This window comes from Haemorhous mexicanus, chromosome 13, assembly GCF_027477595.1.
Source record: "Haemorhous mexicanus isolate bHaeMex1 chromosome 13, bHaeMex1.pri, whole genome shotgun sequence".
In the NCBI taxonomy this organism is placed as follows: Eukaryota; Metazoa; Chordata; class Aves; order Passeriformes; family Fringillidae; genus Haemorhous; species Haemorhous mexicanus.
Window position 1 is genome coordinate 13,229,848 of NC_082353.1, and position 25,852 is coordinate 13,255,699.

A 25,852-nucleotide genomic window follows, 5' to 3' on the forward strand; every position below is an offset into this window, starting at 1 on the left:
ACAGATCTATATTTTTTGATTCAGAGGGGTGATAGGTTTCCTGTAATACAAGAAGAAAGACAAAACTGTTTCTCTTCCAAAGTCCATTGACTGTAGAGCTTGGAGAACTGTGGCTCTAGTACACCTATAAAAATACATTGCAGGGAAATGATTCAAGATGTAATCTTTAAAAAATGAGTAGGTTTTGTGGTACTTTTCAAAGGGACGGTGGAACAGACTGACAGGGAAAAAATCTAAACCATGTATTGCACTTAACTGCTGAAAAATTTGGGGTGGGATGACTCATAGTGATAGTGATTGGAGTTTTTTATTCCAGAATTATTGGTTCAAAGTGAGTAGAGACACTGTACTTTTCCTGAAAGAATTGGAGGAGAATGAGACAGTGATTTCTATCCCCTTAAATGCTAGAAAGAAGAATCAATACTAAATGTTTTATGTCACCTTAGAGTTTGTAAACTTCAAAGTTAAAAGAAATATATGTAAATAAGTATTCTGTTTGAAACTTGATTTTGCCAAGTTTCTTTAGGACCCTTTTCTGTTTTTATGTTTTCCTTGTTTATGGTGAAGGGTGAGGTAACATAATTGACCTCAGTTTATGGCAACAAAATTTTCTCATCTTATCTTTCCCTTTGGAGAAGAGTTTACAGTTTGTGTCTTAGACTCAGACATATAAAAATGTAGTAATGCTTTTGGTTCACTTCACAGAGCACATGCACCAACAGGCACACCCTTACTCTCACAGATATCTATATCAGGTTCCCACTCTGGCTGCTGGTTGCCACAAGGCATCAGTGTACCCGCAGTGGGTGCATGTGACAACAGAGCAGAAAGAAGGCAAAAGAGCTTCTCCCATCAGGTGATTCTGTGCATAGTGTGGAAAATTCTTGAGTATTTTTACTGCATGGAGTAAGGATCCTTCACTGCTATTCTGTCCTGGCTTACTGGAGTATCTCTGTTAGGAGGCCTGGCACTAGGCAGGGCTGAATGCCTTCTCCAAATTCAGAGATGAAATGCACTCATGTTTCACTCCTGCTTTATTTTTATGTATGATGTTATGTGGCTTCATAGGAGAAAACAAAGCAGGAACCATCCCTGAAAACCTTTTTTTTTTTAAATAAACTTCATCCATGACATCATAATTTACTTCCTGGGGAGGTAGGGGGAATTTAAAAATAAGACTACCCTCAAAATTCCTTTCCTCATGTGTGAGCAGTGATGTAACGAGCGCATAGGGTTTTTAAAATAATTTATCATGCAGTAATTGTCATCATTCCCATGCTTCATTTTTCTCTATAAGATTAGGAAGCAATGGCATTCTTTATGCTTAATGGCACAAACAATTATAGTACTGACTTGGCACTTGTTTGCTGCTTTGGCTGGCCCTGATGCTGCTGGTTTTTAAATTGGCTGCAAAGCAGCCCGTGGGACCGATGTATAATCGGTCGTCTGTTGGCGCGTGGTTCTGGACAGAGTTTTTCCTTTGACTCATCTCTGATTGCAGGGAATCTGCTATTGGCTGCAGCATACTGGGAGTATGGCTGTATGCAAGTTCCTCGTGAGCTGTATGCAAAGTCCCTTTTATGGCAAAAGCAAATAGTTTCACATATAACAGGAAAATATGCACCGTCCCAATCTGCTTTTTCATTGCTCCTTGGGCTTTCTTTCTGAATTTAATATTATAAACTCTTTCTAATGTTCCAAGTTCCAAATCTGTGTGACTGGGTTTTGCCAAATAGTGCTTATACTGTGCTTAGACATTATGCTGCAGAAGTTGAGGCTGAACCAAGCTGAGCACCCTTGCAGTATTCTTCTGTGGCTGAAATGACTTCAACCTCTGTGAGTGTTTCTTGGGGAACATAGTAAGAGCCCGAGCAAGGAAATAGGAGGAGACAGGCCAGATCATTAATATTGTAGTACCTTCCTTTGTAGTATATTTATGGTTCCCCTAAGGCAGAGACCTTTGGGAGTTGGAGAGTCCATCAGTTTTGGCAACCATGTTGACTTGAAAATGGAGGTAGTTGCTGAAGGATTTATAGAGAAATTCAGTGTTCCTGTTTGACCATCTCAGAATGTCAGTGCTGCTCCCTCAAGTGGGCATGGCTTTGTAATCTTCTGCTATACCAACATTTATCCCCTTGAACTGTCTGTGTGTGATTACAAGACACATCTGGCTGTCACATCTATGCAAAGCATAGTGAAAAGAATTATGTGTAGTAATACTTAAAGCACAGTGAAAAATGCTATTTATTTCTGTGCTGGAGGTATGGAGGGCTTACCTGTAAGACGTCGGGAGGAAATCTGGGAACACTGCACCATGGCTTGAAGAGCAGCATTCACACAGTATTTTCTGAGGGAAAACTCAAAAATTTAATGTGGAATTGGAAAACAAAAAATGAAGAGGCTAGTAGAGGCAGAAAGCTATCTGTACAGCCAGGATTGATAATTGTCTTCTCACTTGTCATTTTATTACTGTGCACTTTGACTCTTGTGCCTTGATATCTCCTGCCTGAACATGTGTGGAACTGTCTGACTTCACCTGAGAGGTAAAACCTGTGCACACCTAATGATGTACCAGGAAAAAACCACCTCTTCTTCTGTTTCTGTGATCATCAACTTCAGTCCAGTTTTTAAAACCTTTAAAGAGCTGTTAATATGGGAAATATGGCCTTTCAGTTGCACTCACTAACTTATCAGCTTCTCCAAATATATACCCACTTTTCCCTTTCTGAATTTTTGTTTGCCCTGATAACAGTGCTCTCCATCTATGCTGGGGTTACCAGTGAGGCTGGTTGCATTTTTTCTCTTGCTGTCTGACTTCTGCTGTATTTAAAAATATCTTTTCACCAGTCATAGGTGTTAATTTCTGTCAACTTAATTTTAATGGATCTTGTCAATATATTGTGTCATTTTTTGAAACTTAGGTTTTTGTAGTGGATGTTTACCACAGATACAATTAATCCCAAGCAAGAAAAACCCTTTCAAATTTGAAGGAATAGATACTATTCATTGTTTTCCAAGTTAATAACACTAGATATTACTTTTTGTTTGGAATAGCCTGATTGGTATTACAGAGCAAAAGTGGTTGAATTAATGGTATATTTCAGTGTGTTTAGGCAACCACACAATGGCTGGGGAGGATCTGTGGGGTGTGCTGCATCCAGAATTGTTTCGGCTGTTTGCTCAGGGATGATTGTATTGAGCCATAATAATTCCAAAGCTGCAATTACTGCACAATGAAAACATAGCCCTTTAAAGTTATTTGGGTGGATACTTGTGGTAGATGGTCTGTGAGCTGTTACTACAGCCTGGAAGTTGTAAATGCACAGTGTTTAAACCATGCTGTGTTTTAACCAGCTTATTGTACCCATTTTCTCTCAAGTGCAAGAAAAGCCAAGAAAACTTTCATTAAGAAATGATCCTGCTAATTTAAGGTGGAATGAAGTAGTTTGAAGTGATAATTTGGCTTTGGTTTGCTTTACGGTAGTACCTCCTGGAATGACCTGCTGTCAGGTTGTGCAGGAGCTGGAGCTACCACTGGACATGTGAGAAGCACTTTGGCATAACTGAGTGGCAATGACAGAAGAATCAGTGTTGTTAATGCACACTTATTAGCTGAACTCTCCAAGTGCCTTCCAGCACATGGACTCTTTCTGGTGCTGTCACTCTGCCCATTAGAGCAGCAGCTCTTTAATAGTCTGAGCAGAAATCACTCTGCCTGCTTGGTGCCAGAGGAGATCCTGTTCAATGCTGTCTTATCGCTCTCTGATGTGGTGGAACAATACTTCACCCCAGTCAGGGTTGTTTCAGATTTGAATAAAGTCAAGAAATTCTTGAAAGTGAAATGCAGGAAATCTTAATTTTTGCTTTTGAGACCAGAGATCAGATTTCAGGTTTTTCTTCTAAAATGAATGAGCCTGAAGCATGTTGCTGTAGTTGCTTTCATGTTAGTAAATGATGGTATTTTCAGAAGACCACAAAACACTGAGGATACTGGAGGGGGGAGCCCTAGTTCACATAAAATTTATTCCCAGTTAAGAGCCTCTTCCTGCTAGCTGCCCCTAGCTCTGTCCCCAGGCTGGGCACACACTGTGTGTGAGTGGAATAGTGCCCCACATCTTTCCTGCAAACACCTCCTGTAACCCACTGGTAGCTGCTGAAACAGCTGGAGTCAAAGCTGTATCACTGCTGTGCTCAGGAAACCCTTGTTCCTTCTAGCGACCCCCATATTGCTCTTATGGTAGAACTGAGCCTATATTTCTGTTTTTCCTTTCATCTGAACTGTTTTCATCTTCTCTTGATGAAATGGGCTATAGCTGAAACTGTATTTCTGGCTGGAATGCTGTTTAATTAGAATAAATGATCCAGTGTGTACGTAAGGTTATTTTTTTTTTAATAAATCTTTTCTCCATGTGTATATTCAATGACAAAACTAATTAGGAATGACAAACATGTAATTCAATAGGTTAGAGGGAAAGATTTGTAATGCCTCTTGTACTGCTTTCCATAGCCAAATTATGGACACTGTAGGTTCTTTGTTTGCTCTGTCACCTTGAAGTTCAGCTTACCAAATTTAGCTCAGCATTCTTGTGTTTTTCTAATTTGTGCTGTTGGCCATCTCAGGGTTCTTATTTCAATTACATTTTTATCTCACTGGTTCTTTTTTTATTAAATTACCCTCCTTATAAAAGTTAATTTTAATTAACTCAAGTAATAAAGAAGTTATGGAAACTGTAACTGAGATATGGCAACATAAATTTTCACTAAAAAGTGCATTAAAAGAAGAATGGAAAGTTTATTTCTTTTGCTATTTAATTAAAAGTTAAGAATCAGATGTGCAAGCTGAAGGGAAAAATATAACATGTTTAATAGAGTTGAAATGAAATATTCTGTACTCTCTTCATAGTTTTTTGGTTGATGTGATTTTTTTTTTGTTGTTTTTTTTTTTTTTTTTGTTTTCTTCAAGTTATATAACTTTCCCCATCAGGTTTTTCATTCTTTTCCATCTGAAGTGATGCAGCACACCTGCTTCTGATGCCCAGGGACAGCTGTTTCTCATTTTCTTCCATTTAAGAAACAAATGTTGTTGTCATTGGAGTCAGTTGTGAAACTTGTCGGGACTTTCTAGTGTAGGTTTAGGCTTTTGGGAGTCTCAGCCTGGCAATTCTATCATTTTCCTGGGCCCTTCATTGTTCTTGCAAGCTGTAACACTCACTGCTTTGCTGTGACATACTCTGACCCAGACACTCCTCTGTCTCTTCTGTGCAGAGTAAAGAGCTGTTCTTGTTTCCTGTTTTAAACATCTATGTTCTTTTCCATCTTCTCACCACTCACAATGGAAGACAGTTCAGCTTTTTTTACAATATCCCAATTTCCTTCTCTGTTGCCCCATATCAGACACAGCTCATGATGAGGATGACACTGGAGGTGTCACTGCTGACCCACATTTTCCAGCAGACAGGTATGGTCTAGTGCTGAATGAGCAGGAGGAGCCTGGTGCTGTAGAAGATGCTCTTTCTGCTCTGAAAGCAGCATTAGGCCAGAAGAGTTGCTTTGTGCTGGTGCCAGGGCTGACAGTCTTCCCTCTCCTGGAGTTTCTTCAGCCCGTTCTCCCCTGTGCCAAAGCACCTTTGTACATTCCCCTGCAAGCACAGCTCTTATGATGAGACCAAGATACCTTTCATGTTTGTCTCTAGGTTGGACCTACCTTAAAATCTCCTGCAGGTAGTAAATCAGTTCAGCTACCCCAGTAAATTTCTCTGGAGAGAAGCCAAGGGGAAGGAATCAACATGGTTTCTAAACTTTCAAAATACATACTAAGTACTTTTTCCCTTAACTTGGTGATTTACTTCTATTCATTGTTAATAAGTTAATGTGGAGAAACACTGGGTTTGGTGCCAAAAATCATCAGGAACATAACCCAGAGCAATTTTTAAGGGCACAGCTTTTAAACAAGCTTCTGGAAGAAGCATTATTTGACAGTACAAAAGTGAAATAACCCAGTTTGTTATTTTAATCTCGTATCTCCACTTCTGGTGTTCTGTCTTGTGGATGATTTGCATTCAGCTGAGGCTTTGCCTGATGGGTTACCATAAATGGCTCAAAAACAGATTGTTCCACTTACATACAGCAATTTTTGTGTGTAATTAGAATAAAGCCAGGCAACTTTCTGAAATACCTCTTTTCACCTGATTAAACTTGGACTCATTGTTCCTGAAATAAAACAGTTGGCTTTTTCCCTTCATGAAAGATAGGAGTCACTGTTCTTTGAAAAAGGCATTTTTTGAACAAGAATATTTTTTAAAATTTTAGATGAAGTCTTGTAGGTGGGAATTTGAAATTAACTGGTTTTGTATATCTATTTAAAAAATATTCAATCCCAAAGTATGCTTTGAAGAGCAGTGATGGTCTTGGTAAAAAAGGGGAAAAAAAGATTAGATTTTGCTCTGGCTTACTTTGGTGACTAGGGAGAGACATTGTAGGCAATTGTACAGCTGATTGTTCATGGAAAACTGAATACCATTCTTATGCAATTTATCCTCTGAATGAAGATTAGTAGCAACCTTGGTAATTGACTCAGAAGTTCAGCTGAAGTTTGGGAAGACTGAGCCAATACATTCTGGGTGTGTGCAGAGCAAGAAAGCAAATAGCTTTCTGGGGTAGTTTATTTACCCTTGTCAGATGAAAAGAACATGCAGCAAATAACTCAACAGTGCAGTCCCTGATGTGTGGCTCACAGCACAAGCACAGGAAGGATTATGAGAGGCTTTTCTCACTGAGCCTTTCCCAGGCTGAGTGTCACTAGGGTATTACAGCCCTACCTCACACATGGAGAGAACACTTGTTGTTTTCACCATCTTGCCAGACAGTCGTGGTGCTTTATTCTTCACCAGTCTGCCCCAAGATGTGCTGCTTGCTGAAGGCCTCCAGGGGGGTTAAGCACCATGGTCTGAGAGGCTGCAAATCTCTCTCACCTCATTACTATTGCAGGGAAGATGGGGATGATGGAGAGCAGACATAGCTAACCTTTGAGCACGTTGTTTGAGAAATCTCCTTTTTTGGGCTAGGATAGGGTCTTCTCCTGACCCAGCAGCATGACTTAGTTAAGACTGAAAACCAGAACAGGCAGAACTTGTAAAAGGGTTTCTTCTGTCTGCTTGTTTTCCTACCATTCTGGTGAGGCCTCACAGCAAAGTTAGTGACAGCTGCTAGTGTGCCAACCCTCTTTTATGGGTGAACTGGTGTTATATCACTGTGTAAACTCCTAGAAGAGTCTTCACAGCCCAACAGCTCTGCTCTGGGGCTGAGAGAGCTTGCTCCTGGTGGCTGCAGGGTAGCAGTCCATGATTGGAGTGCTGAAAAAATGAATGTCAGAATAATTCATTTTCAGAAAATGCAAATTAATCCAAAGTAAATCAAGTTCATGGTACAGAAGTCTAGGTAGCAGATAACTGATAGAAATTTCCTGTGTGATTCCCATCTCTGTGGGAGGTTGCTGTACATTATAGAAATAGAAATGTTGGGTTTTTTTCAAAAAAGCACATAAAAAGAAGGTTGAAAACAATTTAAAGAAAATAAGAAACATCTGTCTTTCTCCTCGCCCTTTTTTGTGTAGGTTATTAGCCACTTCCCTGCTAAAACAGGTTGTCATATTTTACTCTTTTTTGTGTGTGTGGGGGTTTTATATGGAAAAGCACTGGCTGACTGCAAGCTGTTATTGCCTTCTGATTTTTGTGTGTGATAGCATTTGGAGAGGAAAAATGAAGACAAGAAGCTTACTCTTTAAAGTTTATAACCCAACTCTGAATCTCCAACTTGGTTACTTATGGCAGCTTTCTTCAGATTTCTTCTCCAGCTATGTTCTTATTGACCATTTCAGCTGCAGTTAAATATTCCATTTAGCTGATGGTCATCTTGGATCAGGCAGAGGATGTTGCTGGAGCAGGTCTGAAGGCTATAAAGAAGAGCAGTGAGGCCATTGTACCCTGGGCAGCTCTCCAAAGGAAGTATTACACACTTGGCTTTCATGCCCTGATATGTGAGACCTTGTGATTTGACTGCTTGAAGTGGTAAAACTCCAAGTAGGATTTGAAGTACAGTTGGTTTTGCATTGGGCAGCACTGGACTGCCTGTGTTAGCTCTAAAAGGTATATTGCAGTGATATTATTTAGTGTCTAATTAGCATTTTCTCTCAAAGGTTATTAACTGGACTGTCTCCAGCTGTTCTTTTCTTAGGTGAGTGCTACATCCACATCAACTTGTGAAACACAAACCTGCCTTGTGCGGGGTCAGGATTGGTTGCACATGATCTCACTTATTGTTTGGGAAACTGAGTCAGGAAGTTATTTATCCAGACACTTGCAGCTGCTCCTCATCAGGCATCAGAGTAGGTGCCTGGACCCCAGATCTTCTGTCCTAAACACTCGTCCATGCTGTGCTGTCACCTAAAGGCAGCTTCCCTTCACCGGGATGTTTGAGCTGTACTATGCTTCGATGCCCTCTGCTGCTCTGTTAAAATACTGCTGTCCCCTTGCTGTCTGTGGAACATGGATAGTTTTGTCCTACACTTTTTTTTTTTCCCCTATAAATTAATTGGCCTGGTAGTTCCCCTGGTGAGAAGTTGCTAATAACAAGGATTAGAGTAAGGGACATAGACTGTACTGAAAATTATCTTCTTTGAAGACATTTTTGACTTATGAAATGGTTCAGACTAAGATAATGGGGTTTCATTGATTTATGGCAAGAGTAGATCATATATGTCTACATAAAAGTAATTTTTATTGCTATTTTCTTAAGTTTCTGCCTATACAACATATAGGATCGGATATTCAAAAGTAGACAGATTTCAGGTTCCTGGAATCAGGAGCTATAAATTTTGACTGGGGAGCTTGAAGTCATCTATGAATTGCATTGTAGATGTTTATTCTTTTCCTGTGGTTTTGTTGGTTTTGTTTTTGATTTTTTTTTTTTTATATTCCGCTCCTTTTCCTCTAAAACTTTTTTATACCAGTTAGTGTGGTAGATCCATCCTCTGGTTACTCCTGTTCTCTAGAAAGAAGCCTTAAGGCTGTAATCCATTAACCTGCACATTTTGCTGTGTTGGGAGCCTGTTGTTGCTGTATGGTTCCAGCTGCAGTGATCTTTGTGTTCAAAATTTGTGGTTTAAGATTCCCTCTTGCAGTTTCAGTTTCTTCAGTGGTTCTTTCTAGCTGTCAGGAACACCCATAATAAAATGCTACACTGGACTTGGTTTTCTGTATTATTAAGATAGTCACAGAAGTTGAAAGGAAAAGTACTATTAGGTGATATTTGTGACCTTATGTAGAGTCAATTAATCCAGTTTTGCCTCAAGCCAAGCAGTTGTTCTTTGTGCTTTGTGTGACAATTGTGTGCCCAGTCTCATTTGACTTTGTCCAATTTCAGCTTCCAATGGCTGATTTGTTATACTGTCCTACAATTCATAGATATAAATAAACTTCTAGTACCTGTGATTTGCTCATGGGAAGGTATTTGCAATACTGTAATCCTGTGTTCTCTCTGTTTGTGAAGATCCATAGGTAAGACATTGTCTTGGCCCTTAGGCCATTTTTATTATTACTTTTTGGATGTTCAGCTTTTCAAAAATTTATAACAATATAACAACCAAAATTGTGGAGGGCTTTTAAAAATCAGTTTTTAAAAATCACCATTTGTAAGTGCAGTTGTAATTATTTTCTTATTCTTACTGACTACTGAGTGCTCACCTTAGCTGTTTTTATTTTTTAGTTAATAATTGTACCTAGTTCAAAAATAAATCTTGGTTTCAAAGCTATGCCTTCCAGATCAAATGCTCTCCAAAAGTTAAACAGTTCTATATTACCACTAAGCCTCCCAGCCACACCTGGTATCAGAGTGTGGCGTTGGGTTTATTTGACAGGATTGCTTCTCTGTTGATGTGCACAGCAAAGTTTTCTTGGTTCTCTGCTTATGCTCTTCTGTCTGTGAGAAGCTCATGATTTCCCTTATCTGTATGGAGCCATTACCTTGGCACAGAAAGTGGAGGCAATTTATAATTCTGTTTGTAAGATAGGCTGTCAGCAATTCCTGTCCTGACCACTCTTGAGAGTATCTTATACAGAAAATAATTGTTCCTAGATTGGTGATTGATGTAGCAGAACTGATAAAAGTTACATTGTTTAAAAGTGTTTATAAATCACCCTGTCCATATGTTCATTTCCTGTAATCTGTCATTATGGTTTCAAACATAATTGTGAGAGACACAAAACTGGCTTCGTAGCACTCAGGAATGAGCTTTGCTTCCATTTGGTCTACGTTGAAAGGTGGCTCAAAGCAAAAATTATAATCCTGGAATAGCATGTATGTTACAACAGGATATCTTTGCTCTGTGGTTTTGAATTACTGAAGGGCGTAGTCCGTCTTCAGAGTTTTTTCCCTAGCATTGCTGGGATTTATGCAAAGTAACTGGGCCAGTTCAAGGGATTGCTTGGCAGAGAGGACTGTGTTTTTTAAAATACAATTCTTTTTCTCACTTGGGAGGTTAACATTATGACAAGCTGGGTTTACAGTCAGTGTTGAGTGGGGATTTTGGCTCTCTGACACAGATGGACTACTAGAGCACTGTGTGGTATGATCACAGCACAGAGCTCTCTGCTCTGCTCCTGAAGATGCTTCCCAGTTTCTCAGCTAGACCCAGAAGCTGAATGAGGGAGCAGTTATTGCAGCAAGAGTGAAATCTGAAACATTCTCTTCATGCACAGGTTTTTGCACTGCAAGGGATGGAAAAATGGTTTTGGAGAAGCAGTCTAACTTTTACTATCTTTTAGTTCTTTGTCAAACTCAGCCAGGAGCATGATGGAGGCATAGGTTTACTCTGTTACAAGGTGCTCCTACTTCAGGGCCTTGGTAAAACAGGAGAATAGGTAGAGCATAAATGTTTTGTAAACTCTGTTTGTCCTTGGGTACCCAATCATGACTGGCAGTGAGGTTACTGACCTTCAAACTGTGTAGCTTTTCTTACAGTTAAAGATTATTCCTTTAAAGAGGCAAAACAATGCACACAATATTGTGCTCCAAAGCTGCCACACATTCTTCCAGAAGTATTGTTAACTGTCTCCACATCCTCTCCAATTTTCCTTAATCATGAGTCTTGTTAAGGAATCTGTCCTTTGCCAGGCTCCATCAAACTATAGGAGCCTCCTATTCTGCACAGTGGAAAAGGATAACATTTGAACCAAGTATGGAAAATTAGGAAAGTTTTTTTTCTTTCTTTCTGCCTTTTTTTTTTTTCCTTAGTACTTCTCTGTTGTCTGGGTGAATTTTCAGCTCTCTGACTTTGAATAAAGGGCTTGTATTGACAGACTGAGATCTTTTACTGACATCTGTGTCAGTTAAGTAAAACACTTCCTTATTGCAAACTTGTTTGGAAGGAGCAGATTTGAATGAGTTCATAAATGCAAAAAATGTGTCGTATAAGAGACACATGCAAATTGTCTGTACTGGGATTTTTGATTTTATGAGCTTAAGAACTAAGGAATCACTTGGGTTCTGAATTAGGATTTAATAAAAATTGTTAGCTATGCAATTGAAAAGTATCCCTTAAGTCCAGCTCAGGATGTGCTTCTTTCTCTCTGTTTGAAAAATTGGAAAGGAAGGACATATTGGAGTTATGTTGCTCAGTAAAGCAGGAAGAGCAAATTCTATTGCTGGTGTTATAAGAGGTCAGAGTATATGATCAGCACATCTTTCTTCTCAAGCATCAATCAGTGCTTTATTCCTGTTTTCCAACAGAGAATTTATTAGCTGTTTCAGGTGTTCTGTTCATGCATTGTATCAGAATTGGTGTGATGGTACACTTCAGTGCTCTTTGATTTGTCAATCCCTTAAGTAGCATTTTACAGTTAAAATTTTAGAAGAGATTGCCTTTAAAAACACAATCAGATTTACTGTTAACTGAGGAACTTTCTCTTACTTGGGCAAATTGTTGGTAGTGTCTAAACAGTTACATGCCAGCAAAATTGGTTTTTTGTATTTTCCCTCAATGCATCTCTGACTTAGATTTGTATTCACTTTGTATGTGTGCAGACACACTTGAGATCTGCTTTTAATTACTGGATAGGATTTTCAAATCAGAAATGCAAACACAAGCACACAGCTTTTTAATCATATGTAAGTCACCTTTCAAAAACTGTCAAGGAATCGTATTTTTAGAAGCCTATTATTTGTATAGACACAAGTAATGCAATAGCTCAGTCTTTGAGATTATGAACATGGTTATGATGAGAATATTCTTGGCATAAGTCAGGAGTATTATATAATAAGGAAACAATGTCTTTTTATACTTTTCTTCCAAAACATTCCCTAGTGAGAACTAGGCAAAAAGAACCCCATAGGATTGCCTATGAATAGATCCCCTTGCAACATGATAACTTCAGCCAAATTACACAAAGTAGATTTAAAATCCTTCTCATGTTTTCATACTCATGTTTTAAAACCCTCTGTTGGCATCTAATATGAGTTCTGATTGTGTAACTATAAAACCCAGACAAACAATGTATAGATGGTATTAAACTGTCCCTCCAGCAGTATGGGTGCCTAAAAGGCAGGAGACCCAGATGTCAAAAGCAATAAACTATTTGACTGAGGTAAAATAATAGCAGTGGGTTTAATCTGGATTTACCTGGTGGTACAGAAAAGCAATGCTGAGGCTGAGGAAAATGTCTTTGGCTCAGAAGTGCTATAGGTTTATGACTGTGTACACCACGAATGTAAAGCCTGACTTAAGGTCAGATCCTCTGTAAGGCAGCCTGCAGGAAGGTCAGTGACCTGCTGTAACAAAAGGTGTCAGAAGGGCAGGGGAGGGCCTGGCCCCTACAACAGTTCAGATTCAGAACACAGATGAGTCCTGGGTGGTTACCCCTCTTCACTCTCTTTGCTTCCCCTGAGATTTTGCAGCTCTCCAGGATCACACAGAATACAGCCCGGTATCTTCTGTGCAAATGCTGAGAGCTGAGATGAAGCAGAGTGAGGATGAATGTGGCTGGAGCAGCTGCTGTCTGTGTTTATGATGTTTCCTAGTGTTTCATGAGTAGTTTCTAAAGAAAGCTGTTAATCCTTGGTCGCCAAGAGAATGAGAAAATATATTGGTACAATAGGTGGTATTTATAGTGCAAATGAGGATTTGGGAGTTCAGTTAATGATCTAAATTGGGCAGGAACTGTTCATCAGCAAGCTTAAAAGCCCCAAAAGAGAAGTAGCTTTTGGGTGTGCAATATATCTGTTTCCAGACAGACCATCTGGGAATAGGTATGTAAAGCTAGCCTCCAGAAGACAGAAGACTTGATTCATCCAGGCTGCTTTTATATTAAATAAGAAACACAAAGCTGATTCATGATAAAAGAGTAGAGCAGAACAGTAGTTAGATGATTTGAAGGATGCTGCTAAAAGTGGGAAATATATTGTGAGATAACGTGTTTTGGAAGAGGCCTCCCTCTGGCAGGCCTGAACCGGGACACACATCTTGGAAAGAGCAGACAGCTGAGTGATGGACCTTGTCTCTGAGCCAAATATGAGACCTTGCAGGGCCTGTGGATTAAAACAGTGGAGGCCTTTTGTTACTTTTGTCTTCTGAGTCCTGATTGCTTCTTTAGAGTAGCTGTACCTTAGCCCTTCTCCCCACCACAGTACAGATCAAAGGGAGGATGGCTCTGGAAGACACCCTGCTCTATGCTTGGCTTCCAGGCAGGATCAAATCCAAGTGAGCTGTTCCTGCTGGGTATTTGTCCAGCTTGTTTTTAAATCTATTTGTTGACCAGGATTACAAAGCCTTCCAAACCCAGCATTTCCCTATTGTTGTAGCTAGCTTCCCTTACTGTTTGTTATTCTTATCTAGCTGCTGCTGTGGCTTTGAGCATACAAAGGGGAAAGGAGAATGAGATCACAAGCCAAATTTATACTTTTACCATTATCTCTACAAAGAGATCTTTTTTGTAGAGATAAAGAGATCTGTTTGTCATCTCTACAAGGGCTAAGAGGCTTGTTCTTTATTTTTCAACCCACGAGTTGCTACTTAGATAATTTTTAATAGAGTTGAATGGTGTGCATGGAAAAACAATGGAATTTATAGATGGTGGTGCATCAGTGAGGAAAACCACAGGTGCTTATCTGCCTTTGTGCTCAGCAAGATAAATATGATGAGCTAGTTATGTTGTGGTCTTTGAGTTGACTGATAAATGGTGAACAAGACCTTTTCTTGAGGAAAAAAGGCCTCTTTTGAGGATCTATTTTAAGAAGAGAAATAAGTAATGCCATAAAATGTGGAACATTTAAAAGTGTTTGAAATTTGACAGTGGATAAACTCACATAAAATCTGTTAACTGTGTGTTGTGGACTGCACAGCTCATTGATCTCCTAGCTCTCTGGAAAGCTTCACTTAATTAATTCAGCTTTATATATTTCAGTGGAAAAAATGTGTGCAACCAAGCAGGAAGTTGTTTCAGGCTTTCAAAATCAATTTGAATATGGAATATGGGAAAAGACATAAAAGATATCTCCCTCTTTCATGCCAAAAAAAGGAACTTTGCTATGCTAAAGATGTTGAAAAAAAAAAAAAAAGACCATTTAAATCTATGTGTGTGTGTGTGTGTAAAAATGTATTCTTAACTGAATCTCTTTTAAGGGTATTTGAAGAAGCATAATTCTAGAGTCTAAACAAATACTTTATAGCCAAGGGAGACTGGTAAAAGAAATGAAGTTGAGAAAAGTATGTAGGAGATTTTTCCCCTCTTCTTTGATCTTTATCTGCCCATATGTGTAAGAAATCACATCCCCATCTGTAGTTTGGCTGTATTTCACGTGGAAGTCGGGGGTTCTTGTAGGTCCTATACAAAACCCAACCAAGTGAGTGAGATACTTCCCATCAGATTCAATGGATTTTATATCAAGCTTTTTTCTCTAAGTACCTGACAGTGATAGTTTGGTTATCTTTCATTTACCAGAGTATACAGCAGAATTAAAAACAAAAAGGGAATTTATTGGTTAATTTATTTACACAAATTTTCCTTAAGTCCAAATGCTAATACTAAAACCCAGAACCCAGAAAATCCCCCAAACTCCTCCCTTCTCCAAACCCTTCAAATACAAGCAACCAGGGAATTTTATAAATAGATATTCTTACCTTTACTACAAAAAATTCATGCGGAAGTCCTATCTTGGAATAAACTATTCATTAGTTGGCTTGGCAGAAGGAACATAATCCAAATGAATGAGCTGCCAAGAGTATTTTTAGTGGTTTTATATGTTGCCCATTCAAATCTTGGAAAATTTCTTCAGAAAATTGGACAAACTGACCGCTCATTTTTATGGGCTTTCACAAGATCTAAAAGTGAAAAACAACTATTGTATTTAGCATCTGTTAATGGAGGTTTCAGGCTACAGAACTTGAGAAGGTACTGCTGGGAAGCTAATACAATAACCATAAAATATTGGACTGATAATAGGAAACACTGGCACTGAACAGATATGGAAAGAGTCATGCTAATATTCCATATCCAGGCCTGCTGCCCTGTGCCGAGTGCTAAAGATACTGTGCTGAAACACACACAGTAGTAGAGATCTGGAATGAAATCAGAGTCAGCTCAAGATAGATGAAATTGTCTTTTTCTCCCATGAATGCAATTCATTGGATAATTCCGTCTTTGGAGAATTAAAAGCCAGGAACTTGGACACAGAAGAGAAGCAAGTTGTGCTAACATTTTTCCAAATGGGGAAATATATGTCTTTACCCCACATGTGTAATTAAGCCCTCATCTTCCCTTATTTGAAGTCAGTGGCTTTTTCTCTTGCTTCTTTGGGAATTGGAACCTGTGCTGCCATTGTAACTGTTCCCTAGACAGGTTTTTTTCTCCCCAAGCTGGAAGCTAGACAATCAATAAAAGGAAAACTATTCACCAGATATCAAATGAGTTTCAGTGGATTATATTTTATTTGACTGAAAGTGGAAAGGAATGACAAGAGAATATTACATTTTTAATCCCACATAAAATACATTTCTGGGAAACTGTTCGCTGCACATGGACTTTTTTTTTTTTTCTCAGCAACAGTCTTTTTTAACCTGTACATAAGTTATATCCAAAAGTTGCCCTCAGAACTTCTGAATATTGAGGTCGTCTGCAAGATGAGATTTAGGCAGAAGATTTTTATTTTTGATTTTTTTTTTGGTTGGTTGGTTTTTTGGATTTTTTTTTAAATTATCTAAAAAACCCACAAACCTTTCCTGAAAAATCTAAGTGTTTTGGTGCTTGTGAGGCAACATAGCTGGAGGAAGCTTGAGATGTCAGAGTTGGTACAAGGCTTTTGACTGTGAATAAGCAGAGATCAAACAAAAGTTACACCTCTGGCAGAGCAGAAGTAGCTTAAGGATCTGTTTGACTGGTGCAGGTGCCCACCAAGGAGGGTTCCCAACAGGCTGCCCAGTGTAAAGCAACCCCTTCCAAACCATGAAGGAAACTGTTCTTCAAGGGCAGGAAATCAGCTGGAGCCAATAGAGCTGAGCAAACTTTAAAATTAAATTTGTCTCTAAGTTAAGATGAATAGTATAAGAAATACTGAAATTTTGATTTTGGATCATTTATGCCATTGCTTAATATCACCCAAAGATCAGCTCATGGTTAAAGGGGCAAGAACTGCTTTCTCTGAGAAGAAAGCTCATCTGGCTCAATTTGATTTATGCCACATTTGAGAGGCACCATGATCAGGCTGACAAGTTTTAGAGTTACTTTGGGCAGAATTTCAGTCAGACTGCGTTTAAGTTATAGGCTTAGTAAATCTTCTCCTTCAGTATATTAATTTAAAATGGCTCTTCAAAAAGTGATATCTACCTTAAAAATCTGGGGTAAAAATACATTAACATAAAATAATTCCTTTGAAATTCAAAAGTTATGAATTTGTCTCCATTTATAGAAATAGAAATTAGGATTCATATAATTGCTGTCATCTAAGAATATGGATTTAATATTTTTCCTTTTGACATTTGTTCTGTTGCCTGCTGTATCTGCTCATGGTCTGTGATCTGTTTTGCATTATGTTTATAGAAATAGTACCATTAAAAGTGCTACATGTAGTATTAAATAACAGGGTGAGGCAGGAGACATGAGTAGAATCACTTGTTCACAACTGAGGAGTTTGGATGCCTTGTCTCAATGACAGGGTATAAATACCTATAATCAAATTATTGGTCTGGCACTATGGATAATCCTGATATGAAACTGAGGCAGGCAGGAATGCAATATCCCAATATCCAGGGTTATGAATATTGTAGATTATAGATAGACAAAATGCACAAGAAAGACTTTCCTACACTGGCTGCTCTTGCTGCAGTTTATTCTTCTGTCAGTATTTCCCCTATAAACTCCTTTTATTCATAGGCTTGGCATTTAGCCATAAAATTTTGCTCCTAGCAGGAACTTGGCAGACAGTGTCTCAAGTTAGGAAAATTATTTTAAACAAAATTTTTAAATGTATGTATTGGGGCTCTTTTAAAAGTTAGAGGTGCAGTAGTTTTTTTTTCTGAGAAAGAGGATTGGTTTCAGTGGGTTTTTTTCATTGTAAATTCTCTAAACATTTTCCTAAAAAACAAATTTTAAAAAAAATGTTGCAACCAAATAGTGAAAGCATAACTTTTCTTTCAAAAGCATGTGTATGAAGGTACTGTGCATAGGTGTCAATGACTTGTGTATTTTTAAGTGATGGTTTTTAGGATTTTGCTTTAAGTCAAATACCTCATGTGTCACTGTGATGGAATAAAGCTTGTTTATGATGCTATAAACTGTTAGGGAAATAGCATGCACAATATGTAATTTTAAATGCCCACACTCCCTCTTGATTTACTTTTCCATAACCTGCCTGTAAGTTTTGTGCGCAGAGTCTTGGAAAATCAGCTCTTCAACAAGTTCAGCTCTATAGAATAATTAATATTGTTGTGTGGGCAAGTGGTGCCATTATGTCAGTCTGCTGTAGGGCGGGAGTGCACTGGGGTTGTGTGAGCATTCATGGGAGCAGAACAGCCTTTCCCATACTTCAGTTTGCTGTGGTAATCTGGGCAAAGGCCACCTGGACCACCACAAATCAGCAGGAGAGATTTTGAGATTTTTGTAGCTCTTACAGCTCACCTGTAGGCTGAGAAACAAGTGCCCCCATGCTCTCCCCTGCCACTTTTCTCCTACAGTGAGCTGTAAGTTTGCTGCCTGACTGATTTTAGTCTAGAGGGTCAGTCATTGACAGCATTCCTGCCATAGCTCCCCTTAGCCTGGAATGACTTCCTCAAATACTGCCAAGTGGGTCTCCATCAAATGAGCGCATCAAGAAGGACAGGAGGAGTCCTAAACCAGCACAGGAGTTGTATCTAAAGGAGATGGGTCTATGATAGCTGCCTGACCCTCAGGAGAAATGCACAGGGTTTGTTTTGTTTGCACTGTTTTTTTGCATGGAAAGCTTTATTTAACAGCATTGGAAATATATAACCACAAAAGTAGGATTGCAATTTCATATGACATCTGAATATGGGAAAAGAAACCCTGAAAAGTCTTTCCTCAACAGGAAAGATTTTGCATATTTGACAGTGGCACCAATGTGCCCTGGTGTGATTTTTGAAAGCTGTTAGTCCTCTCCTTTTGCAGACATAATGTCCACATTTTCATCTGTGTTTCTTTTATTTTTCCACTGCATGCACTGAAGTGAGACCAGTTTTAAAAATTACATGGTAAAGCATTTAAACGAACCTTCATTTGGATGTTTGCAAATACAATTAATAAGTCAATTCAAAAAAATAATGCCAGATATACTTCCCAGAAATTGGAATCTTTCTTTCTATTATGCACCTGAGGCATTCTGCATGTTGGACTCTGGCTGACCTGTCACACTGTTTGTGCTGGATGGGGAACATGTGGTGTGCTGTGTGAAGGTGGAAAAACCCACTGTATCCAGGTGCAAATTTTGAATATGCATTCAGTAAAGCTTTTGTGCATCATTACTGTTTTATGAACTCCAGAAAATAGATGGACTGGTGGTAATGCAAATTTTTAGGTAGGCCCAGAGATAATTGACATACCCAAATGTCTTGAAGATTGTCTTCCCCCTCACACTTTGGACCTACTGTGCATACCCATATTGGAAAGGGCAATGTTTAGAGTTGCAGAACAGGAGGTGAAAGAGCTCTGCAAGGTGCATGAAAATCTGCTTTTGGGCACTGAGATAAAATTCTCAGCTGTGCTACTCTCACAAAGCACTTCATGCTTCTTTCTGAGGTCAGATTTTCATCTGTAAAATGGACATAATGCATAACCTTTAAAAGCTCTCATGTCTGTGCCAAGTTTTCTTTGCACAACTACATGCAAGGGCTGAGTATTTACATACCATATTGTGGAGAATGTTTTCTAATTGATGATAATGTATAATATTTTTTTTTTTACATTCTAGGATATAACTTCTAAGTTCTTCATGGAGAATGTTAAGATAATCACTGGTTTTTTGAAAAACAATATCATGTTTCTAACAAACATTATAAAGCATTCCATTCTGTCTTTTTTGCCCATTTTAAAATTCTGCGTTTATCTCTTTTCCAAGCCCTGCCAAGTGTTTGCCTCAGGCTGGCTACTGAGAAAGTGGGAAAAGTGTGCTACAATTTATATTGGTTTATTGGTTATGTTTCCTTTGAGAACCTCCGTGTGCTCTCCAGGGTCTGTGACTTTGGAGCTGTTTGCCAGCTACACATGCAAATCTTCAAGTTCTAATTCTCCAGACCACTTAGAAAAGGAGGGAATTGGAGTGATGCTGAACATTTCTCAGTGTAGTTTATCTTTCAGATGGGGCAGATTCAGAAGAATGATTCTGTATTGAGAGTTCAGATTTATACATTTCCATCTATGAAGTCACATATACTTTCTAATCTTGGAAGACAATTAAATACTGGAAGCTCATGGACAAGTTTTTAAAATTTTTCATCCTGGGCAGCTGTCCTGGATGGTTGGACCTAAAAGCTGATTAGAGACTTGGTCTGCCTCCCTGACTATCACCAAGGGTAGTGAATAGCCTTCTTCCCTGTTCTCAGGAGAGTGTCTTCTCTGTCTGCTAGTGCTGGTGAATGTGGGACAGTATTTACCACGGCAGACAAGCAGATCCAGGGTTTATATGGCTCTGGTAGGGCAAGCATGAATGTAAACCTGGGCAACTAACTCTAGATTTTCAGGTGCATTGCCAGTGATGTAATATAGCATTATCTGCAGGATGTGCTTATCGGGGTTTTAAAAAGGGTTTCTCTCTTCTCTAGAGGTTTTTCTGTCAAAATAGTAATTTATGAAAAATCATCCAAGAAAATAAACCAGTTTGCTGTTGTTCAGAGAGGCCAGAGGCAAGTCCTTCTCTTGTCAAAGTCAGTAATGGAATGAAAGGGTACCCTAGGACTCTGATGCAGGTCACCAAATCTATCAGTAAAATAGAGTAAAATAGAATTTGTGTAATTCTGTTCAGAATTTGGAGTTTTTCTAAACCTGTAATTAATTCAGAAATTGAAAAATAGCAACTTTAATTATGCTTTAAGTACTTCAATACTGATTCCTTTTAGCAGGAACATGTAGGTGCTGTCCTGAGCAGCTAGATGCAGAGAGCTGTAGGTGTCAGGTATTGCAGTGCAGTTGCTTTCTGCTGGGGCTGGTTAGGGAGGGATCCATGATTTCTTCTCCGTGCCCACAAATTCCATGTTCCCTCTGTTACTGCTCACAAAGAAGGAAGGAGGGGATACAGACTCTTTTCAGTGCCAAAAGCCTCAACTAGCTCATAGGTGCCAAACAGCCAAGCAACATTTCATCCCTTCCTGGATGCCAAAAGCCTCAAGTATCCCTGCTCCACCTGCCAAAACCTCCAACTCTGTCCTGACAACTCCTGCAGAGCAGGCCTGTGCTGTCAATGTGAAATTTTGCAACACTCTGACAACGGAAAAAATCTGGATGCAGTATAACACTGAAAACCACGCTGAGATTCGCCTTCAGTTCAGGATGAAAATGAATTGTGCTGTAAATATTTCCTGTGTGTGACACTTGTGCATGCTTTATTCTCCGAAATCTGAATTTGTTCAAAACTTCTGTAAATGAAGGTAAGTTGCAGAATTCAACACTGAGAGGTCCAAAGTCCATCTGAGCCCTCAGATGTGTTTTTTCATGTAGCTCAATAAGTCCATCATCTGCCTTTTGGCCGCTTCCTTGCTGTGATTCACCTTGTTACTGAGCTTTACCAGCTTGTGTTTCTGAAATGCTCTTGTTATTATGGGGCACAGGTTCCATTTTGTAGTGAGTTTGCAGTGCTGAGGCCAAGTGCAAGGAATAGGTAATGTAACAATTTAAATGTTAACAATGTTAACAATTTAAAAAGTAAATAATTCTAAACATCTGCTTAAAATAGCTGCATTTACTCCCAGGTGTTTTTTATCAATTTGAAATAATGATGCATTGTTTTTTCTCCAGGATTTAAAAATTCCAGATATGTTCTTTTTAACATACAGAATAATACATAATTTACTTTGGTACATAGAAATAAAAGATTTATTAAACTCAATGACATATACAGTGCACAATTAGGTAATATATAATGCACTCAGCAATAGTAGAATTCTACCAGGAAATGTCTTGAAACCTGTTTTAAGGAAACCTGTGTTTTTATGCTAAAAACAGGTAATGCAAGATCTTTTATTAATAATTCTTATTTGTCTGGAAATATGTTTTGACTGTTTTATTTAGTCGCTGCCACAAGTGAAATAACTTTTCCTAGATCTGTAATCTGCATTCTGTACTTCACTTAGAATAAAAAAAATAGAGGTGTAAATCATTTTTGTATGTGACCTTAGCAGTGAAAGAGATTTCTAGTGCAGCTCGTTTCAAAGCTCTAGACATAACAGCCAGAGTTAGAAGTGAAGGATACAGTTCTGAGGCTGAATAGCCCATGCAGTGATTATTGCAGGTAAATACTTGTTCTTTCCTGCTCATGGATACAGTCATCACTGCAATTTGATACCTCTTCCAGCAAGTGTGGTGTCTGGAAACAAGGATCTGGGAAATGCATCACAGAGCTCCTCAGGCAGGATGTGTTCCCTTCAGTGCCATAACTCCTTGTGCTACCTCTCTTTGGAGCTGCTGCAGGTATGAGGAGAAGCAAATGGCACAGTGCAGTGCTGCACATGAAGATTAGTGAAGAGCAAAATAACCTCGTGCTTTGGAGGACTCTGCAAGTCAGGACAGTGTTAATAGTATTTATGGGTTGTGAGAGTGGGAAGAAGCAATGAAAAGGAAATGCTTCATCTCTTTTCAAAACACCATCAAGGATGAAATTCACTCCTGGGAGAAGGGCCAGCACTGAGCTTTGGGTATTGCTTAATTTAGGCCTTCAGTGGTGCAGAAGTGGTGTTTATACTCTTCAACAGTTTATACTCTTCCCTTGGCTGGGTTTAATCTGAAGAACCTAAGTTCTGTATTTAATTATAAGAAATGCATTATTAAAAAGTAATATGCTATAACTGTGCCAGTGTAACTCCTTTTGGTGATTTTCTTTTAGAATTTGGCAAGCCTTAGTGAATTAATACAAACCAGTTTAGTAAGCAGCTGTAAGAAAAACAAAAGCACAGCCACCCAGAGAGCTGCAGTGACATTGGCATAATAGCAGGTGTATTGGTAAATATTCCTCCATATCCAAGCCCTTACTTGAAATGACAAAGTCTTATTTTCTGGGCCACATCACTTTAATTTGTTTGAATTTCTGTGTATCCATCCAGCCCCAGGGGTGTTCTGTGTACCGCTGCTACATCTGCTGCCCAGAGCTTGCTCTGAATCTCTTCTAGAACCTGACAGAGCTGGGTACCTTGCCCTGGGGAGGTGCTTAGGGGCTGTCACAGGGCAGGATTTGTTGATGTGTGCATGGCACAGGGACTGTCACCTGGGGACTCTGGCAGAAGAATCTGTGTGCCAGGTCTGTGCATTTCTTTCACTGCACATACTGCTGCTGTAACTCTTGTGTCAAATAGTATGGGGCTTGCCTTGTGTTTGTGTTTAAAGAAAATTGTATGCTAAAAACTCTGAAAAAACAAACATTTAAGGTATCAGGGCATTTCTGTTGAGAAGCTGAATCTTTGTTACACTGAATGCTAAACATTTACATATCCAAGCCTTATGTAATAGTTGTCTGAATAATAATAAAAGTGCATAAGCTGACCTTGGTTCTCTGGCACCACTTCTTCTTTGAAGTCTGCATGACCAAATTCAAGACAATTATGTCATCCTTCATAACAGCCAAACAAAAGTTTGGCCAAATAATCTTTTTTTCTTCATCTGAAAGCGCTGTGTTTGATTTTTGTAATGTGTGTCAGTGTAGCTGTTGTTATTTACTGGGTGCTACAAGTGACAGTAAAAATCCCCTTGTTTTGGAGCAGTGATCAGCCCTGTTAACATCTGGATTTCATTTATTTTATGTCAATGCCCACTTCTGCTATACTGGGTTACTTTGGGTAGTAGGTTGCAAGGGGAATATGGCTTGAGACCTCATGCACACCAAAAATTTGCAGAACGTGGTGGTACAGTATGTGTTCATATGTGACAGAAGCAAAAACAGAGCCCTGGACAGAAGAAGGGAAACTGGCACAAGCACTTTCCCCTCTGTTCAAATCTACCAGTGCCACAGTTCAGTAAAATTCTTCGTGGAGAGCACTGTCTCTGTCACTTAAGGGTTGTCAGCACAGAGCTCAGATTGTACATCACTGGCCCTCAGACCTCGAGGAAGCCTTGGCAAATTGTCATCTCAGTCTTTGAGGCTCTGTCTGTGTCACCAAGTGCTTCAAAACTCAGGAGTTTATTTTCCCTTCCCCCCGATACAAATAATCGTTGTCTAGGTCCATGTTTAGTGTTGTGACTTTTTTGCTTTCAAAATTAGTTAGATTGGGATGAAATATTTTGAGTCTACCTTTATCACATACACTGGATTTCTACAGAAACTCTGTATAGTTTCTGAGCTGTTGCTCTGACTGCAATGTTTGCATCTAACCCTCTGACACGTGGTACAGCTCTTCCAGTGACGTGTTTTCCCATCCAGCTCTAGGTAAAGAGCAGCAAACAATCTAGGTTGTGTCTATAGCTGGTTTAAGTTATTTTATCTGGATTCACTGCAGCAGTTGTGGCTTCATGTAACATCATGGGTGCACATGTGCATGTCCATGCACACATTTACGTTTGTGCTGGTACATAAATACTTCCACAATGCATATGCAAAATATATGTGTTGCACTTCATCTGTTGCAAAATTAAGGCACTAAAGGCAACTCTTCTAATATGGTTCAATTTTTCACTGCTGAACCATGTTAGAATTATGACTGAAGACAATAAAGACATGAAAAACCTGAAGTAAAGCAAGCTGGGAATGCAGTCCTGATGTACAATAATATCCTTCTGTGTCCAATTGCAATTAGCTCTCAATCTAATTTCTAAATGAGTTTCCAAGGCTTTGTTGGTGTAAATCATGATGTTGGTGATCTTTTCTTTATTTTACTTCAATTTAGTACCATGGTGAAGACAAATGTAATGTGTAGAGTTCATGAAACCAGACAGCTAGTAAATCAATATTATTTTGGTAGTAAATACTAAGTCAGTGCAAACTGCTTTTAACTCTTTCCCATGGGACAAATAGCTTGAACTAGCTGGAGCTTAAATCAACACTGTGGGCACTGAATTAGTCAATGATTCTAAAGAAGGCTTTGTTGGCATAAAGTTCTGCTTTGATCGCCATAGTATTTACAGCTTTTTAATTAGATACAGTTCAGAACAATGGCTTTTATCAAAGCAGTTTGGGAAGTGAACAACTGGGCTTTGTTTAGAGCTTTGGATGACATTCTGTCTGTTAATATCATGTGGCTGGTTTTAATACAATGATGAAGTTAGGATTATTTTAGGCATTGTCACTGCTTTGTCAAAAGAAAATAGCTGTTCTAAAAAAGAGTGGCATGCGTTGCTTTTTTAATATCTCAAGTTTAGCCATTCCTCAACATGCTAAAACCCAATCATTTGCTTTGGACTTGCAGAGAACAAACTAATTTTGCACCTATAAATTTGAAAGAACTGACCCTCTTGTTCATCTTGATTTATTTTCAGAGCTGAGTGACTTGTTGGGAAGGGCTGAGCTTTTTTTGTCAAGACTGAAGGCAGCTGGTTCCATTTTCAGTGTCAGACATCTCAGACTTGGCTTCTGATATAAAGTAAACCTAGCATCAGTGTGAAAATTCCTCAGGGAGCTTGGCAGAGCTGGGCTCTATCATTTTTGGAATGGTAGATTGGCCTAAGAGTGCTTTTAAAGCTTTACTGTAAGCAATTGTAAATTTTGTAAATTTGTAAGAGCAAGAAAGTTAAAAAGCAACTGATGTTTTTAGACCAACTTCTACAATTCAGTGTTCAAATAGAGATGCTTATCCTCTAATAAGCAGTTTGTTGTTTTTTTTTACAAGCTGAGCACTGAAGTCAATGAGAATAAAAATTTGTCTGGAAATAGTTGTTTTCTTAAAGCTTGAATTAAATTGTCATATTCTCTCAGTAGTGATTCTTTGGGGCAGATTAAATATTGGTCAATATTCTCTGCCACCTGAGAAAAATTACTCACTGCCTCACTCTTATGAACAATCTTTCATAATGATGCCAAAAGCCATTACTTTATGTTAGTGGTATTTTTATGTGCAAACTATCACCATGGTGGTTTGAGAAATTGGTGTTTTAATCTGGGTGTAACGTAGGATTCTAAAAGTCTTAGTTGCATTGTAACAGGCCCATCATGTGTTTGAACA

The 25,852-nt window shown here is 38.8% G+C and overlaps 1 protein-coding gene across 2 annotated transcripts in view; it reads left to right on the plus strand.

Annotated features, from left to right (window-relative positions):
• The window catches only part of ADAMTSL3 (ADAMTS like 3), a 170,463-nt gene that overhangs the window by 49,007 nt on the left and 95,604 nt on the right, over positions 1 to 25,852 (plus strand). The gene's annotated exons all lie outside the window — the stretch shown is intronic.